Source organism: Leptidea sinapis, chromosome 42, assembly GCF_905404315.1.
Source record: "Leptidea sinapis chromosome 42, ilLepSina1.1, whole genome shotgun sequence".
Lineage (NCBI taxonomy): Eukaryota > Metazoa > Arthropoda > Insecta > Lepidoptera > Pieridae > Leptidea > Leptidea sinapis.
Window position 1 is genome coordinate 8,206,156 of NC_066306.1, and position 18,544 is coordinate 8,224,699.

Here is an 18,544-nt window from a genome sequence, read left to right on the forward strand (position 1 = left end):
TGTTTGTCCTGTGAAATGCGCGGTACTGTGCCCTCCCCAGAATACGAGGGGTAGCCCGAGCGCGAATGCTCGGGGATGGATTCTCCGGCTATGGTAGAGCCGGTACGCTCCTTTTAAAATTCTTATTACAGTTAATTTAATTCTTATTTTAAAATCCTTCAATGTATGCAGACATTTTAGTCTGTTTTTATGGAATAGGAGGACAAACGAGCGAACGGGTCACCTGGTGTTAAGTGATCACCGCCGCCCACATTCTCTTGCAACACCAGAGGAATCACAAGAGCGTTGCCGGCCTTTAAGGAAGGTGTACGCGTTTTTTTTAATCTGTAATATAATTGATCATTCAAAAGAAATATGTAATGTATGCAAAGTAGGTAATGCTTAACTAAACAGACTATTAATTTAAGTTGAGTAAGTTTAAAAATAAATGTGTATGAGTACAGGATCAATCTTCACACAAATACTTATAATTTTGGGCCAGTCACTGCAAAAACCCGTTCATGCATGACGCATGGACCAGACATCGCTTGCCACTACCAAATTTTAGGGAACTCCCTTACGAAGGTTGTCTCTCGGCACTGCCAGATATATACTTAATTATTTCTGTTACAGCTTAATCCCCAAAATAATGGTTGAGAACCTTTGGGACCCTTCTCCATCTTTGCTGGTAAGTGAGTGATAAATTTATTTTAATTTTAAAAAATGTTTTCACTGTATTATTATGTTATAAATAGGAAAACGAAAAAATTGCAATTCTTGTCGGACTAGTGATACATACCTGTTTCCTTGTAAGACATTGTTTCATTTGGGTATAGAATACACTTATATACCAGTGGAAGGCTCCTTTGCACAGGAAGCCGGCTAGATTACGGGTATCACAACGGTGCCTATTCCTGCCGTGAATCATTATTGTGTTTCAGTCTGTAGGGCGCCGTAGCTAGCGAAATTACTGGGCACATGAGACTTAACATCTTATGACTCAAGGTGACTCAATTTTTAGGTTTTTCAATCCTGAGCGGCACTGCATTGTAATGGGTATAAAATAACCATCAGCTGAGCGTCCTGCTCGTCTCGTAGTGTTGTAGTCGGTTTTTTTAAACGTAGGTTTTTTTAAATTCTACTATTTAGTGTCTGTTAACAATAATAATATATAATCAACCTGAATAAAAATCCTAAAAAAGCCGTACACAAAAAACAATTATATCATCCAAATAGACAAAAAAATTCATAAAAAATGTTCATAAAATGAAAACTACTTGGCCAAACTATGTAAAATGTTTATGTGACTAAATGGCATCTATTCTGCATCGAACTAAAGAAATTACATAAATCGGATCATAAATCTCAGAGTAATCGGTGTAAAAAATACCGATTGAATGCAGAACCTCCTTTTTGAAATCGGTTAAAAAAACTATCAAGTTTTAAAGTAGATTAACTCTAAAGCGGTCATATTTTACCGGAATATCTTTTTATCTCCTGATCTCCACGCCATATTATAAAGTTAAATTATTACTCTTACAGTAAGATCAAAACCGTTCTGCTTTGGACGAAGTCCCTTTAAATATAATTATTATGTATGTACGTATTATTTCTAACTTCTCATCATACTTTTTGTACTTACCTTGATGTTTTTTTTTGTATCGCGAATATATATATATATATATATGCGAATACTTCATTTTTCTTACTTCTCGTATATAATAAGGTTATCCTGATCGCTACAGTTATGCTTGTCTGGTTGGAGTTAGTAATTCAGCATCTTGAGACCATCGTCAAGAAATTGATTCTGATAGAATAGTGGTTTCTCAATAACTTCAACTCAAATAATAATAATATTTCGATTACAGAACATTTTATTAAATATTTGTTAAAGCCATAATATCTCAAAAATGTACGAAAAGACAATTAGGTACAATAATTAATAGTGAACATTTAAAAGAGATATTATAAACAGAGATATTATTCAACAATGTCCTTCAGACCGCTAGCCATTTTGTCGATAACACTTTTCTCAGTTGGCTTAACCGCATCGACGACAGCATCTCCAGCATCACTAACAGTCTTGACGGCACCATTCCATGCATCCTTCACAGATTCAGCAAGATCTCTTTTCATTGGTTGCGAGCCTGATTCAGCCGGCAGAGCACTTGTGAAGACGGCAAGCATCTAGAAAATGTAAATCAAATTATTCTAATATCATAAGGCATTAAAACAACTACTGGTGCGAGGCATTTCTGCTGTTAAACTCTGATGTGCAAGCATTATTGTGTTTCGGTTTGATTGTCATAGTAGCTAGTGAAATTATGAGACGTTATGTCTCATTCTAAATAATATTAATATGACAATTGCGGTGATGGTCAGAATTGCGGAACTAATAGAGAAACTTGAGCGGCAATACATTTTAATTGGCAGGGCGTATCACTTGCAATCAGGTGAACGCCTTGCTTATCTCGTTCTTTTTCTAAAAAGAACTGAAAGGATGCTTGTATTTAATGTCATATAATTGAAAGTCAAGTCACGAATTTCTCTGTATTTTAATAAAATTAGATTTCGGAATGTGAGATTATTTAAACACCATTTTGGAAAATTTAAATTATAATACTAACATTGTTTTTACTTAACTTCACTATTTATAACCTAAATATACCTCAAAGATTTTACGTATCCACCTTTTACATAGTTGTTCATTTTAAAATTATTTTGTTTCTCCATTTATAAAAAAGTTACATTTTATTTTACGTTTTCACTGATTTTTTTATCTTAATCCGTACGATAATCCGTTACCACAAGCCATTGTAATAGACTAAAATTTTTAAATACTTACAAAGAATATTAAAAATATAAGTCGGAGCTCCATATTATATTTTAATACAAACATTATAAAGAAATCAGAGTTAAGCGGTTAAGCAGAGCACTCTACAAACTGCAACTGTGTACAACCAACAGGAAAGCTCAATAAATTTTGCTTCGGATACGCACGTCTGACACATGACAAAGAAATATTAGGAGCAATGCCAACTCCAGGGCTACGTCTGCCATAATATATATGTTTCTTTCAATTGTCTATCATAATTGATTTCGCACTTGTGTGCAAAATTTGAAATGAATATTATCAGGCATAGAATAGAATTGAAATATATTAATTTACCATAGGCAGTTTCAACAACATAACATAATCCAACAACACTTGGTAAACGTCATGAAACTACATCAGTTTGTAAGGCTATGACATGGAGAGAAGAACTGATAAGAAACATCCAGCCCATTTTTTAAATAATATTAACAACATAAGCCTACATAAAGCTATTCTTTATGTAGTTTTATATTAAATACTATACTATTTTAGGTGGCCTGCACAGGACCAGACTATCCCCTATGTAATACACAATACTATAGTAAGCCTTCTTAGTTAAAGAAGCTTTAAACGGGCAAGAGGCTCACGTAATAAAAAGTAGTTAGGCAACCGCTCATGGACATCCTGAACACCAGGGGTTAAGAGATGTGTTGCTGGCTTTAACTTGGTAGTGTGCTCTAAGCTTGAAGGTCCCAAAGTCTTTACGGTTTAAAAAAAACGCAGCTGGTAATTGATTCGACGAAGGGGCTGTCCGAGGCAATATATTTCTAGCAAGACTCACGGTTATAGCATGAAATTCTACTTTTGTATCGACATTAAAGATCCTCTTTCGTTCTAACAGCACGCGGCCTCCCCAACCTTTTATTGTCATCGACAGAGGTGCTTGATATATCTATCGATAGTTGCTTTAGAAGTGTGTTGAAAATGATCCATGGCTTCATACTCACTCTGTGCAAGACAATCACTTCAATACTGTTTTTAGTAACACTTTTTAAAATTAATTGTTATATTTCGGATAATGATCAAAAATCAAATTAGTAGTACTTATAAATTTAAATTAATTTTTACATTAGAGAAATATTAGTTTGAAATATTTTTAAAATTTGTTGTGCAGTAGATGAGAGTCCCTATTGGTCTTAAATTGAATAATGGGCTCGTACCGGAGGTACCAGTTATCAATAAATCAAACAACACATTTATCATATGACGCACACACTTCTTGAATAAATATCATATTTGCAATTTTATTCTGGAAGAAGTGAGTATAGTAAGACTGCGAAATAATTTAAATCAAACGAGTTGGTCAGTTATTTAGAATTTTTTGAATTTAACATTTTAACTGTTGGCTCTCAATACATTCTTGAAAAGGTCTGAAGAGATTAGATGTTGATTCACATCCTTCTGACACTTTCCTATCATGAGTCGATTTCAACCTACCTTGTTTGAAATGAGACTCTGAAGAACAGATATACAAAAGACTATTCTTCCATACATAATTACCTTATCATTAACTGTCAAACTTTTTACTGGGGTCAAAACAATATATAAACCGTTATATAATGTTGTTGTTATCCCCAACTAAATGGTACGTCATAAAGTCATCTCTATATTTCCATATCTTTCTTCTGCCGTCGTAGCTGTATAATATGTATGTACGACGCGACGTCAGCTATGTAGACTCAGCTTACCAGTAATGGGAAGGCGATCCCATATAACATCAGGTGATGATCAATGAGCTCATTTTAATGTTTTAGATTTATTTAGAGTGATGAGTGATAACGATCGTCTCAAAATGTATTTTCAGAGTTCAGGTAACTGGTGGTAGTTTCGGACGTTCAATAATTGATATTAAATACTATTTGAATAAAAAATATAAAAAAAAATTGTAAATCCTATTACTCCACAGCTGAATATCTAAGTGATCGGACAGCCTGGGACTAGATAGTGATTATTTTATAGCGATAGAAATAACTGTACAATATTGTATATTTTTATTGGAAAAGCGCAAAAAAGAATACTGGGAGAGTTTCCTGAGCCGCTTCTTCTCTCTCAGAGCGCCATTTGTTTCCGAAGCGGTAGTAGTAGTATATAAGAAATTACATCAAAAAGAATTCAAACAAACTCAGAAACTCTTCCTAACATTTACATAAAAACATGAAGAAATAACAAGAACATAAATTTTCAATCCCACAATATACCTTACAGAAAAAGAACTTTAACAGTACAATGAAACCTTTGCTACTATTATTAATAAAGGGTGCAATTTCTTACTTATGAAACTCTCGTAATAATATAATAACAATAAATTACGAATGTAATTTCCCGTGCTATAGGATCTTGCCACACAAAAACGTAATTGTTGGTAATGGTATGGTTATGTTTGTAAAGCTTGCAGACCTTTTTCACTGCGACCAATTTGATCGATTGTGATATCCACTGTTAACTATAGGTCACCGCTAAGCTTTATTTTTTTCGTGAATATTATTATATATTTTGCATTGAGCTGTCGGATCTCAAGAAAGTTAAAGAATTGGACTTCCTAAAGAGATACTACGTTTTCGCTTTAAAGGACCACATTCAGAGAGGATGGTACGGGTTTCGTCTGTCACAGAATCTACATGCTGTGATGTGTTTATTTAATCTTCAGTCCTGGTTTGAAAGCGCAAGTTTTCTCTACTTAGCCCTAGTGCCTCATGCACAGCCTTCTTGTTGAAGGCTTGATTAGTGGTAATTTATTTCATTATAGGTTATGCACAATTATCTGCCTGTGAAAATATCAGGTTTTAATGGCCGCATCCGTATAAAGAAGTTTGATTTCTACGGCTTGAAAAGATGTGCTACGAAGACCTTTAACGATCATGTGATTAAGAACTCTTAATTATACCCATCTTGTAGATACGCGACTTACTACGAAGACCTAACCATCAAGTATTCAAGAACTCTTAGTTAGCTCCATCTTGTGGATACGCAACTCACTACGAAGACTTTTAAAACATCAAGTAATCAAGAACTCTAAATTAACGCCATCTTGTGGATACGTGACTTACTACTAAAACCTTTAGCCATCAAATAATCAAGAACTCTTAGTTAGCGCCATCTTGTGGATACATGACTTACTATGAAGACAAACATCAGGTAATTAAGAACTCTTAGTTCAGGCCGTCTTGATTATACTCAAATTTCTACGAAGACATCAACGACGCCAATTTCTTCCGTGAAGCGCTAGCAGCGAAATTTGTAAATATTATTTTGTTTCGGTCTGAAGGACGCCGTAGCTATTGAAATTACTGGGCAAATGAGACTTAACAGCTTATGTCTCAAGGTGACAAGCGCACTTGTAATGGTAGTTAACTTTGTAAATATTTAATAATTTATGACTTTTTTCTTTCTCATTCCATTATATAGTTAAAAGAAGATAGATAAGATACAGAAAAACAAAGGAGACAAATCTTGTACCAATTATTGAATGAGCAATTCATTTATTGATGATATTTACTAGATTGTAATATTTAGGGGATTAAAATCAAATCTATGGCATGTTTACTACCTCGACTTCTTCTCTGTTTAATGCTGCTTCCTTGACTTCGATATACTCCATGACATTTCCTTTCCCTTCTTAAAATTGAGATATGATTAAATATAACTTACCCTAGGCCCGCCTATGCCACACTCCTTTTTTTTATAAATCTGTCATAGGCTGAGATCTATGCGTACCGAGACTTTGCTCAGACTTCACTTATGCTTGAGCTGAAGTAAAAATTAATATGCGCGATTCATTACAAATTTAATGTACGATATATTTGGTAGGTCTGAGACTCGGTCATCATCTATTTTCTATAACCCAAAAATTTTAATTATTGAATTTTTTTATTACTTTATATAGCAATACAACGTTAGCTGGGTCAGCTAATAAAATACTGTTTTTTATGTATTTGTCAATAATTTTTCATTACATCAAGAATTATTTTGTAACATATGCTCCTTGTTGTTATAATGAATTTGTTTCACAGCAGAACTGTCAAACCGTGCGTCAATAAATTTTCTCATAAAAAAATATGTCCATACAGAACAAATATTGGAAATAAAAATAATTATGGGTCCCAAATCGAAATAAAAGCTATCCTATCTCTCAAGTTGGACTAAACTGCACTCCATGAATTTAGGATCCATCGCGGACAAACAACGTCACACGTAATTTATATAATATATTAAGATTATGTATACGACAGTGCAGTGAAAATCCTCTCGACAACATCACATGTGATTTAATTCTTATAATTTGTCATTTTTGAAAGTAGGCTTTGGAATGGCAATTGGCCATTAGAAAGTGAATCAGCGGTGATTCTCTATGCGGCCACGGCTTCGGGGACGTCATAGTTTTTCATCAAAATTATTTTGATAATCGATAAAAATGAGCCTCCCACTGCTTTAGTGATAAGACTATAATATAACTGCTTAAAAAGCGCTACCAACGTCATGAACTGCCATAAGATGTCCGAATTAATTTTTGCATTTATTTAACTACTTACTGTGTTAGTAATGTTATTTTATATAATTATCACTATAATTAGAAATATCTATAATAGCATATAATATTCAGATCTTTAGTTAACTTGATTCGTGTAAGTTGGTTGACGCTACAGCAGTGCCAACTTATAGTTGGTAACATTGTCACGGTGGACGGTCGTGCCCTATATAAGCCAGAGCGCTAAGTTCCAGTAAATCTCTTCACGAGCGACATTTCCAAGTTTCTGAGTGTCCAATTCGCTCAGTACGCTGACGACACGGCACTCTACTTTGGCTCCAACCGCTCAACCTTGACCAAGAACATTAAAGTGTTTCAAGCCGCCGTCGATGAACTAGGCAACTGGTTCAAAAAATGGCGGATTGAAGTGAACCCCACCAAGAGTGCAGCGGTACTCTTCGGTGATGCGAATACCATCCGAGCTAAAATCAACCGACCGATATTATTAAATTGTATGAAACACCCATAAATATAAGTATGAGAACAATATACCATAAGTATAAAGAATGAAGAATTCCAAGTGTAATGTAATTTACTAACGAAATAACATATTTTTGTTTGATTGATTGCAAAATGCTGGCTATTGTACGGCTATAAAATAATAGAAATAAATAGTATTTATTACGTGTCTCGTTCAAATGAAGCTCTTCCATACGATATAGCCAACACGTACAAGAAAGCGTGGTTTGCCATTCGTTATTGTAAAAAAGATAATATTGTTAATTTTTTCATTAATCGTGGCACAACTTTTACCTACAGATAATTAATGTATCAAAATTTAAATGCAAATGACATTAAAAGGCATTAACTTCATTGATAAGACTGTATATAAATATGACCTGAATTAGCAAATTAATTACAAATTCTCCATTAATTAAGAAAATGACGAAGAAGGTATAAAATTTATCTAGAGTGTCAAATATTTTGTTTATATTTTGCTGAAGTATTTTATTAACCTTAAAGCAGAGAACGGACCAGTTGATGTTTTTACATTTAAAAAGTTTACTTTAACGATTTTTAATGAAACAATAAGAAAATTCCACCCAAAATAAAATTTTGCAACTGGCAGCTACTTACTATCTTAGCTGGCAGCTGTAAGTAATAACAACTTGACAATTACTAAATAAAAAGTGTTCTTATTTACTACTAGAATAAAAATTCCAGTAAGCTTCATAAAATGCAGAATTGTTTAAGGGCTAGTACCTATAACTTCATAACAAAGTTCCATTTTGAGCATTTAATAGAAAGGTCATCTTCTATCTTCTTTTATAGAAGTAAACTGCTGTAGAGTATGACTGAATACAAAAATACAAATAAAAAAACCGTCTGTTTAATTTTTGTATTCGATTATCTTTGGAACTACTAGACAGACTTTCATGGAACTTTCACGAATGCCTTCAGCGTAGCCTGAAACCACATATAGGCTATGTTTTTGATTGTATTGTTTACATTAAAAATAAGAATTCATATAATTAATGATCCCTACTTTACTTGCTCCACAGTAAATCTTTTTACTCAACTGCAGATTATCTAAACGATGGGGCAGTCTGGGACCAGAGCACGGCTATATTCAGCTTTTACTTATGTAACGGTATGTAATGATAGTAAATATTTTTGAGTGCAAATACCTAGGTACCACTGAAAATGTTTAGAAAATGAAAAACGGCTTAATGTAGAAAGTTGCCAATACTTTTATTTCTTTAGATGTTTTAAATTTTCTTTTAAGTAATCTCCGTTCCTGTCTACACATCGTCGCATTCGATGGAATCTCTGAGAAAAGCAGTGGGCCCATAATTCCTTAGAGGTCTCTTTTATGGCATTTTCGTACGCTTTCACCGCATATTCAGAGCTCGTAAAGTGAATACCTCAAATTTTATCTTTAGTTCTTGGGAATAAATAAAAGTCGCAGGGCGCCAGTCAGGACTGTATGGCGGAAGCCTCATTATCTCGACACCTGACATAGTCAAATATTAAACAGTCCGTTTTGCAGAGTGCGCTGAAGCATTGTCGGGTGAAGGAGGATCCTGCTTCGAGGGCGCTGCTGTCAATTTTTTTCCAAGACAACAGGCAAACAGCGATTGACATACTGCAGTAACTGTCCTTCCATCTTCTAGCACAACTGTCGCGAAATGGCAAAGCTTCCTGACGCCTAAATGTTCATGTAATATTTTTTGAACTTGACTCATACCAATGCCTAGGTTTGCCCATATCTGCTGATAGGTCACTCTCTTATCTTCCTCTATCATGCGTCGCACAGCACTGATGTTATCTTCAGTAGTCGCTGTTAAAGGACGTCCCTCACGCGGATCATCATTGAGATTGCTACGTCCACGCTTAAACTCGTCAAACCAATTGTAAATAGTGGCACGAGATGGGGCTTCATTAAGAAATGCTAATCGCAGCCTATCATAGCTTTCTTGTTGAGTAAGCCCACAACGAAAGTCATAATAAATTTCACGTGTAACAGAGTTTTAGATTTGCCTCCAATTCACAAAGACAAATGACAAATGAATGCAACATACTACATTAGGTTACCAAAGAGTTCTAAATGGCGAGTTATAAACATTTTCAGTGATACTCACGTAAGAGCACGGTAATAGTTCCTTGCATAGACCAATTTTTATTCGTCAATGTGTTATCTAGTGCTTTACTAGATCAATGTCTTGTGTGCTTACATTATAACAGCGTACTAAACGGTGGTCTCTTTATAAACTTTCATATTTTTTCAGACGGCAACTATCTTCATTCTCCTAGCATGCCTGTCAGTGATTTTGACGAGTACAACGAGACTTAAACGTTTTTCAGCACTTAAACTAGCTAAAGAGCTGACACGAAATGCTGATGTTGGTTCTAATACTTCAAGCAACCAGCTCATAGCTGAGGACTCCGCTGTTAACAATATAGGACAAGGATTTATTTCAAGAAGATAGTAGAACCGACCAGTAGTACACTATACAATGTTTTGACTTTAATTATTTTTTGAAGTTCATGTTTCATTTAAATGTATACAACTGTATAACATATAAAATATTTTGAGTAATAAATAAATCAGTTGCAAAAGAATCCCGAATTTTTAATTGCTTTTTGATCAAAGGAAATAAACATATATTTCAAAAAAATCGTATGAGGTGACAATCCGTCTCGGGTTTAATTTGGATAATGGGTTCAGGTAATATCATATTTTATTATGTTAAAAGCTGATTAGTTTTTGGAATCGATCAGTAAAACCGTTTAAAAGTTATTCCAAAAAAACCACACAGAAAAAAAAGATTTCTTACAATCTACCGGTCCGAATTACTACGAATTGCCCTTACGAATGGCGCCAACAGCGATAAATCGGTCGAGCTGTTCAAAAGTTATAAGAGGTTTACATACACCCATACAAACACACACATGCATACATACAGACGTACGGACTCCATCGCGGGAATAGTCAGGAAAGATTCCTAGGACCTTAAAACATCTAAATCTGATGAAAAGTTGATTTTCGAAAAACGGGGTCAAATATTATATAAACATATAACAAAGGGGTAAATACAATAACTTGCCAAGTATTAGAAAATTTTAATGTTCTTAGCAGAAAGTTAAAAAACGTCTTTGACAAGTGTCTTTGAATATACACTCTCGGTACTCCCCTATTAGTGCTAAAACTGGCTCTTGTACCAGTTATATGGCATTATTTTTTTCTGGTATAGCTTGGCATTTCCTGGCATCCATTCTAACATAGAAGCCTAGGGTCACTTATTGCACTCAACTAGAAGATTGAGAGCAAGTACTAAAAGGAGTAGAAGTAATATCAAATTTGTTTATTAATGATGTTTTCTGAAGTCTTAGTGATCGTAGGTAAATTACGCTTGTGATACGATTAGGCTACTTTGTTAGTTTGATAAATGCCATGAAAACCTTTTTATCACATTCGCCTGTCTGCACATACTCATTCTCTTTCGCTCCACGGCTTTCTCTCCTACAAATGCAATCGACGATGGAGGCTAGGGCCTAACAGCACTTAGAAGTTGAATTGTTTCCATTAAAAACGTGAATCAGTAAAAGGTTTTAGGTACTCTAATTTTGCAAGGCAAACGAAACTCTTTGTGTCAAACATTTTGCTTGTAAACAATAAAATAAATTCATTAGTTGTTTTATCTTTATGTATTGTGTCTCCGCTTTGTAATGGGTTCTCTTTATTTTGTATTCATTAACTTGAATTGTTTAAATGATAATTTTTAATCATTGGTATAATATGTATTCAGGTAATGACCGATACACTATTATTATCTCAAGGTTTTACACTTTATTTTAGTACAGCTCAAATTTCTTCAAAACTCTAAAATACTTTTACGGCCTTACAAATAAACTTGGTATAAATTTATACCTGAGATCAAATCAAGAATATGCAAAATTTAGACTTTATCGCTGACTACTCTGTCAATACAATGATAATTGAAGTTTTCCAAATATCAAGCGGCCTCGTAAATAACCGCGGTAAACGTTATACGTCCGAAAAAATCAATAGCAAAATGTCTATGTGTGTATATTTGTAATCTAACTTTATATAAAGTTTATTTGTAAGGCCGTTATTATTTATATCCTACCAAAACCGTTAAAGGTTCACATCTGGACACACATATACATATTACTTTCAACTAAAGTTCTCCACGCATTTGTGGGAATAGAAAGACATTAAAGAAAATACCGACTGAATGTACCAGAAGAATTGGCAGCAACCGGGTTAGATTTCTTTTTCTTTTGTTGATTATTCTAACAGTCTTATTATATGATTGCTGTGTGATCTGCAGTAGATTATCCGTATTTTTAATCTCAAGAAAAATATCCTGTTTTTATTGCCTGGCTTACGACACTTGTGCCGTATTTCCTAAAATTTACTGTAAGTAAATTAGTAGCAGTTTGTAATTTAGTTGCAGCAGCATTAACATATTTATAGCCTTTGAATAATAACGCTTAGAACGTGATTAGGTCCAAGCGAAATGAAGCAGTTTCAATGTGGTCGTATAATATGACCACATACGTTTCCCGCCGCGTCAGTGTCATTCTGTCAACTTCGAGGACAATCAATGCGCGAAATTTAAAGAAAAATTACTAACAGTACAGTGAAAGGGTGTCACAAAGCGTCTTATAATAAAAATTATGATAAGAAAATCACATTTCACACCAAAATACTATTTCACAACTTTTAATATAAGCTAATACATTCGTCAAAACAGCAAAATATTTTGTAAACAAAACAGACGCCATTGAAAATTATGTTGCCAGCTATAAAAATACTATATATCCCGAGTTCCTCCGCTGGGATAGGTTTTTGTATTTATTGGCAGATATTGAAAGGAGGCTATAATGTACTACGCCACATGATGTTATAAGTATTCAAAGTCAAAGTCAATTAATTTTATTTCAATTAGGCTGAAACTAAGCGCTTCGAAAAGTCACTATAAGTATTTCTTTTAAATTACTGAATTTACCATATTATGTTTGGAAAAGTTGAGATCGTTAGAACATTAACGGCCACTCTTTTTAACCGACTTCAAAAAAGGAGGAGGTTCTCAATACGTCGGTATGTTTTTGAAGTGAAACTTCTTTATCGACGTATGAGAGAAATTTTATAGCAAATCGTCACGATTTTTAGTAACGCGCCATTTTGTTTTTTTTTTATCCAAGATGGCCACTGCGCAAATTTATGATTTCAACAATATGGGTATCCTATCCGATGTTCTCGAGGGTGCAGAGAACGAATTTGGAATCATTGTTGAAATCCAAGATGGCCGCCGCGCAAATTTATGTTTTCAACAATATGGATATCGTATCCGAGATTCTCGAGGGTGCAGAGAACGAATTTGGGATCATTTTTGAAATCCAAGGTGGCCGCCGCGCAAAAATATGGATATCGTATCTGAGGTTCTCGAGGGTGCAGAGAAAGAATTTGGGATCATTTTTTGAATCCAAGATGGCCGCTGCGCAAATATATGATTTCAACGATTTTAGTTGCATGTGGCACAACAATTTCCGAAAGATGCCAATAATTTTTTTGTATTGCATTATAACCACCCATAATACGTAAAGCCCCAAAATAATTTTTCACTGCAGGCATCTTGGACTTAAAAAATAATCCCAAATTCGTTCTCTGCACCCTCGTGAACCTCGGATACGATATCCATATTGTTGAAATCATAAAATTGCGCGGTGGCCATCTTGGATTTCAAAAATGATCCCAAATTCGTTTTCTGCACCCTGGAGAACCTCAGATTCGATATCCATATTTTTGAAATCATAATTTTGCGCGGCGGCCACCTTGGATTTCAAAAATGATCCCAAATTCGTTCTCTGCACCCTCGAGAACCTCGGATACGATATCCATATTGTTGAAATCATAATTTTGTACGGCCGCCATCTTGGATTTCAAAAATGACCCCAAAATCGTTGTCTGCCCCTCGAGAACCTCGAATACGATATCCATATTGTTGAAATCATAACTTTGCGCGGTGGCCATCTTGGATTTAAAAAATTATCCCAAATTCGTTTTCTGCACCCTCGAGAACCTCGGATACGATATCCATATTGTTGAAATCATAATTTTGCATGGCGGCCATCTTAGATTTCAAAAATTATCCCAAATTCATTCTCTGCACCCTAGAAAACCTCGGATATAGCTGGGAACGGTGCCTCTATCGTCTCGCTTTTTCGTTTCATCGAGTTTCAAATAACAACAATTCTAAAGAACTTCTTTACTTACACTTCAAAAATTGTTGTAACAATGATTAAATACGTGATGCTTTTATTAAATTCTTAATTTATATTTTATTTCTTCTTTCTTATTTCAAATAATCTAGTATTTCTTATAATTTACTGATTTAGGGAAATGTCTATTCACTTGCAACATTATTTGGCTGTCTGTGTGCGTGCTGGCAAATGTAAGTACGTGACGCTCACGTACACATTAATTATAATGTTACTTCTATATGGACAGGAACTATGAATGAAACTATCGTTCTGAGCGTTATTATTCTATGGTTATAGCCTTTTAAAGAGCTTTAGTATATTACTTTGTGGAGCTTTTTTCAAGATGTTGACAAACTAGTTATACAAATGTAAAATTCTGTATCAATTGAAGCCTATTAATCAACGTTCTTTAAATAACTTTAATTTTTATATTTAAAACATCGTTCCTTTACTTAGAGACGTCTTCTGTGGTTCAGTGGCAGTAAAATAAACTGTACTGCACATACAGTTAATGTTCATCTTAGGTAGTACTATCACTGCATTAATTTATGCTGCAAAACAGCAGTGCAGTCTTACTGTTGTTTGAAGGGTTCATTCCTTTTTGGGGGCTAATGATGACTGGCGGGCTAGTACGTGATTAGGGCTGAGTTGCATCACGTCACGCTACTCATAGTTACCACTCAGGTCATATTGCAAGCAAAGATAAATATAACAAAACGGCTATTTCATTAAAGAATAAGTTATAGAATCGAATTTGTAAAGCGTTAGACAGTTTGCCAAAAGCTAAGGCCGACCGCAAATGTTTTAAAATAAAGTAAAAGAAAAACGTCAAAAATTCTTACACAACTAGCTTAGTTAGAATAACTTTAATTATAACAATAGTAATAAGAAAAAATAAAATATACAGGCCTCAATAGGGCTGCTGGAAACCCAAGCGCTGGCAGCTATTTTGGTCTACGGATTAGCCTAGCTCCAACATGGAAATGAGTATTCTTGGTACACTTCCTCGTAGTGATATGTAGTTATCATATCAAGTAATTACATAAAGTATCGTAAATTTAGTTTTAATTTAAATATTAGTTTTAATAAGCATTGTTTTGTTTTGAAAAAAGGTACTTTGTACAGCTGTATATCGAAGGATATTCAGTTTCATGGATGATTGAAATAGATAGCCAAATTGGACTTAAACAACCTAGTGCAATGCCGACTACGATATTTTCCAACGTAAGGGACCAAGAGACCTTCAAGCTCAAACTATACCCATCCCACCTTAAAAGCCAGTAATTCATCACTTGTCATGTTGCTTCATACCTTCCTAACACGTGAGCGTCTTGCCTGGTAGCCCCCTCTTATGCAAAAATAATATCAGTTAAACGCAGGACGAATACATTCTTTTGTCCCAGTGTGACTGTTCTTTTTATTAGTCTGATATTGTCAGAAATATCAATAACATCAAGTACGCCATTTGCTAGTACTGTCATTTATTCCCTGAACGTAGAACATTGTCTGTCTCTTTCTCTCATGGTTACACGAGACAAAGACAGCAAATTTTCGCCTCTATTCATTGTTGTTAAAAGTTTTCGTAGTTATATAGTTTACCGGATGACAATATCAAGGTATCTTTATTATATTATGTAACAGTTTTCGGCTGCATTATAAATGCAATTCTCACATCCTTTATATGCAATTTTGCTCGTTCTGTGCCAAATGTAATTCCCAAGCTTTGAGTATAAATACCAGAGAATCTTTAAACGAATTTGTATAATTCTTCTATTCCAGCAGTAAAACATTCAACATGAACTCAAAGGTAAGTTTTTCGAAAAACATTTTGCTAGTGAAATAACTGGGAAAATGAAACTTAACACCTTATATATCAAGGTTACGAGCGCAATTGTAGTGGGTTTTTCAGGAATCCTGAACATTGTATTGTAATGGGCAGGACGTATCAATTAACATTAGCTGAACGTCCTGCTCTTCTCGTCCCCAATAAATAAATATAAATGTTTTTTTTCGTTGGACTGTATGTTGTCTTAAAGTGTTACACTGAAACATACAAAATACCAAAATGTTAATTATTATTACAATATATTTAGACAATTATATATTTAAACATGAATAGTTTATATTTGCACTAAAGTCAAACAATCTGTAAAAATATTCAAGATTTTTTGAATAATAAATACCCCATTCAGCTTAAAGATAAGTTAAGTTAGTGTAAAATAACATAGACTTCGAAATATATTATATATTTTATGAGAAAAACTAATCAGACGATCGGGATGTTCACGTTATTGTAAGTGATATGCCCTGACCAATACAATCCAGTGCCGTTCAAGATTAATAAAATCTTTAAATTCTGAACAGTTCTCATTTCTGGTGCTCATTACTTTGAGACATAAGATGTTACGTCTCATTGGCCCAGTAATTTCATTAGCTACGGCTCTCTTGATACTGAAACACAATAATACTTCTATTCATTGATTGAAAGAGAAGCCTCTGGTGTGGTCCACGAACACGCCTAGACCAACCATCCTGTACCAAGGTGCCTCTCATTGGTGAAAATTGCAAAATTTTCCCTCTCCATTGCCTTACGTACGACATAATATACAAAAAAGAGATTTAACGTTGGTTACTTTAGCTAAATAATTAAGAAATGCACAACTTACAAGTGTTAAATTACAAGAAGGAAAAGAAAACTTTACTAATTACGTAGTAATCAAGAGATTATTGCAAACATATGTTGTTTTCAATGTTCTTATGAGATTAGATCTCTAATATATAAAATTCTCGTGTTATGGAGTTAAACATTGAACTCCTCTGAAACGGCTTGACCGATTCTCATATGATTTTGAGTGCATATTGGGAAGGTCTGAGAATCGGACAACAACTATTTTTCATCCGCTTAAATGTTAAGGTCCAAACGATTTTCTTTTTATTTTTTTTTAAATTTGATTGTTTGTTGATAATTTGATTATTAACAAACTAAACTATTTTCAAATATACCTAATATGTCAACATCGGACAATATTTCATTGTATAGTTTAAACTGACGGGATACGTGTATTAGTAGTAGATAGTATTGTAAATCTAATATATAAAATCATGTCGCGGTGTTTGTAGTTAAACTCCTTTGAAATGGCTTGACCGATTCTCATGAAATTTTGAGTGCATATTGGGTAGGTCTGAGAATCGGACAACATCTATTTATTATCCCCCTAAATGTAAAGGGTGGTCCACGCCAAATTTTTTTGACATTTTTTTTAAATATGTTTGATTATGAGTCGGCATTAAAAAAATACATACAATTTCAAATTTTCACCCATCTACGATCAACGTATAAAAGCAACTACATTTGTATCGCGATTTTAATATCGGTGATACAACGTTTGCTGGGTCAGCTAGTATAGTTATATGATTTGTTTTGTTTGAATGAATTATAAATACTCAGCTTTTATACAACTGGAGTAACGTGGCAAAGCAGTCGAAGCTTATTATGATGTAATGTTGTGGCATGTTTCATGTTTCAGTTTTGATTTTTTACGACATAATTTTTCTATATGTTTATAGCGTCATTGCATGCCGCAATTAGTTGAATATGAAATAGTTTGCTGTTCAAACTGTGTAAGCGATGGATCTTTTGAAAAATATTAAAAAATAAAAACTGTTTTGTATTGTCTGTAATCTTATTTTACGTATTTTATTTATAAAATTCAACCCATAGGGAGATTAAGTTAGTTATAGCACAAAGTAGGGATGGATACTTACGTATTAGTTATATAATCTAATAACATTTAACTTTAAGGTAATCCTGATCGCTACAATCATGCTTGTCCTGGTTGAACTCAGCACTTCAGCATCTCGTGTTCGTCGTGAAGAAACTAATTCTGAAGGAGGTTCCGGTGGTGATGCATCTGCATCCTCTAGCAGCAATACTGATTTCATCAATAACTTAAGTCAAATGTTCGGGAATGTGCCGATGAGTCCTCAAGACTTCATGAAACCTTTTCTGAGTTTCATAAATCGGAATGGATCTCAATAAGAGATTGTGGTGATTAAACAATATGCTTTCTTTTATATAATTGTGCAATAAATGTGTTTGAAGCATTCTGAAGTTTATTTTTACTAATTATTTATATATTTGAAGTACAGTTTCAAAGAAAAAAAAGATTTAGTAGTCTGATTATGTATTACACTAAAATTTCAAAGGAAAAACGAACTTCTTCGAAGATTTTTTGACTTTACCCTCCAGACGACCACGGAATTGGTAATCTCTTTAGATTTTGAGACCCAGTATTCCGATGCTAGGCGAAACTTTAAGGGAAGTGTTGTCAAAGAGCGTTGATAGGACAAATGGGGTTTTTTAGTGGTAAACGTGCAAACTTGAGTCTTCTGGGCCTTAAATGGGACAAGGTTTAATTTACCACTTTCCACGA

At 34.1% G+C, this 18,544-nt stretch overlaps 3 long non-coding RNA genes across 4 annotated transcripts; 2 read left to right on the plus strand and 1 right to left on the minus strand.

Moving 5' to 3' along the window:
- Window positions 1-1,835: 1,835 nt before the first annotated feature.
- On the minus strand, window positions 1,836-2,995 carry LOC126976912 (uncharacterized). Its single transcript, XR_007732014.1, has 2 exons — window positions 2,825-2,995; window positions 1,836-2,166 (listed from the first exon to the last, which is right to left on the minus strand). It is a non-coding gene; the product is annotated as an uncharacterized LOC126976912 (long non-coding RNA).
- Window positions 2,996-8,247: 5,252 nt separating this feature from the next.
- Window positions 8,248-10,442, plus strand: LOC126976925 (uncharacterized). Of its 2 annotated transcripts, none has more exons than XR_007732028.1 (3): window positions 8,248-8,273; window positions 8,882-8,970; window positions 10,109-10,442. It is a non-coding gene; the product is annotated as an uncharacterized LOC126976925 (long non-coding RNA). The 2 variants fall into 2 exon arrangements; XR_007732027.1 differs by lacking the exon at window positions 8,248-8,273 and adding an exon at window positions 8,281-8,473.
- A 5,357-nt stretch (window positions 10,443-15,799) lies between these two features.
- LOC126976903 (uncharacterized) lies at window positions 15,800-18,215 on the plus strand. The gene is made up of 2 exons (XR_007732001.1): window positions 15,800-15,918; window positions 17,914-18,215. It is a non-coding gene; the product is annotated as an uncharacterized LOC126976903 (long non-coding RNA).
- The last annotated feature ends 329 nt before the right edge of the window (window positions 18,216-18,544 follow it).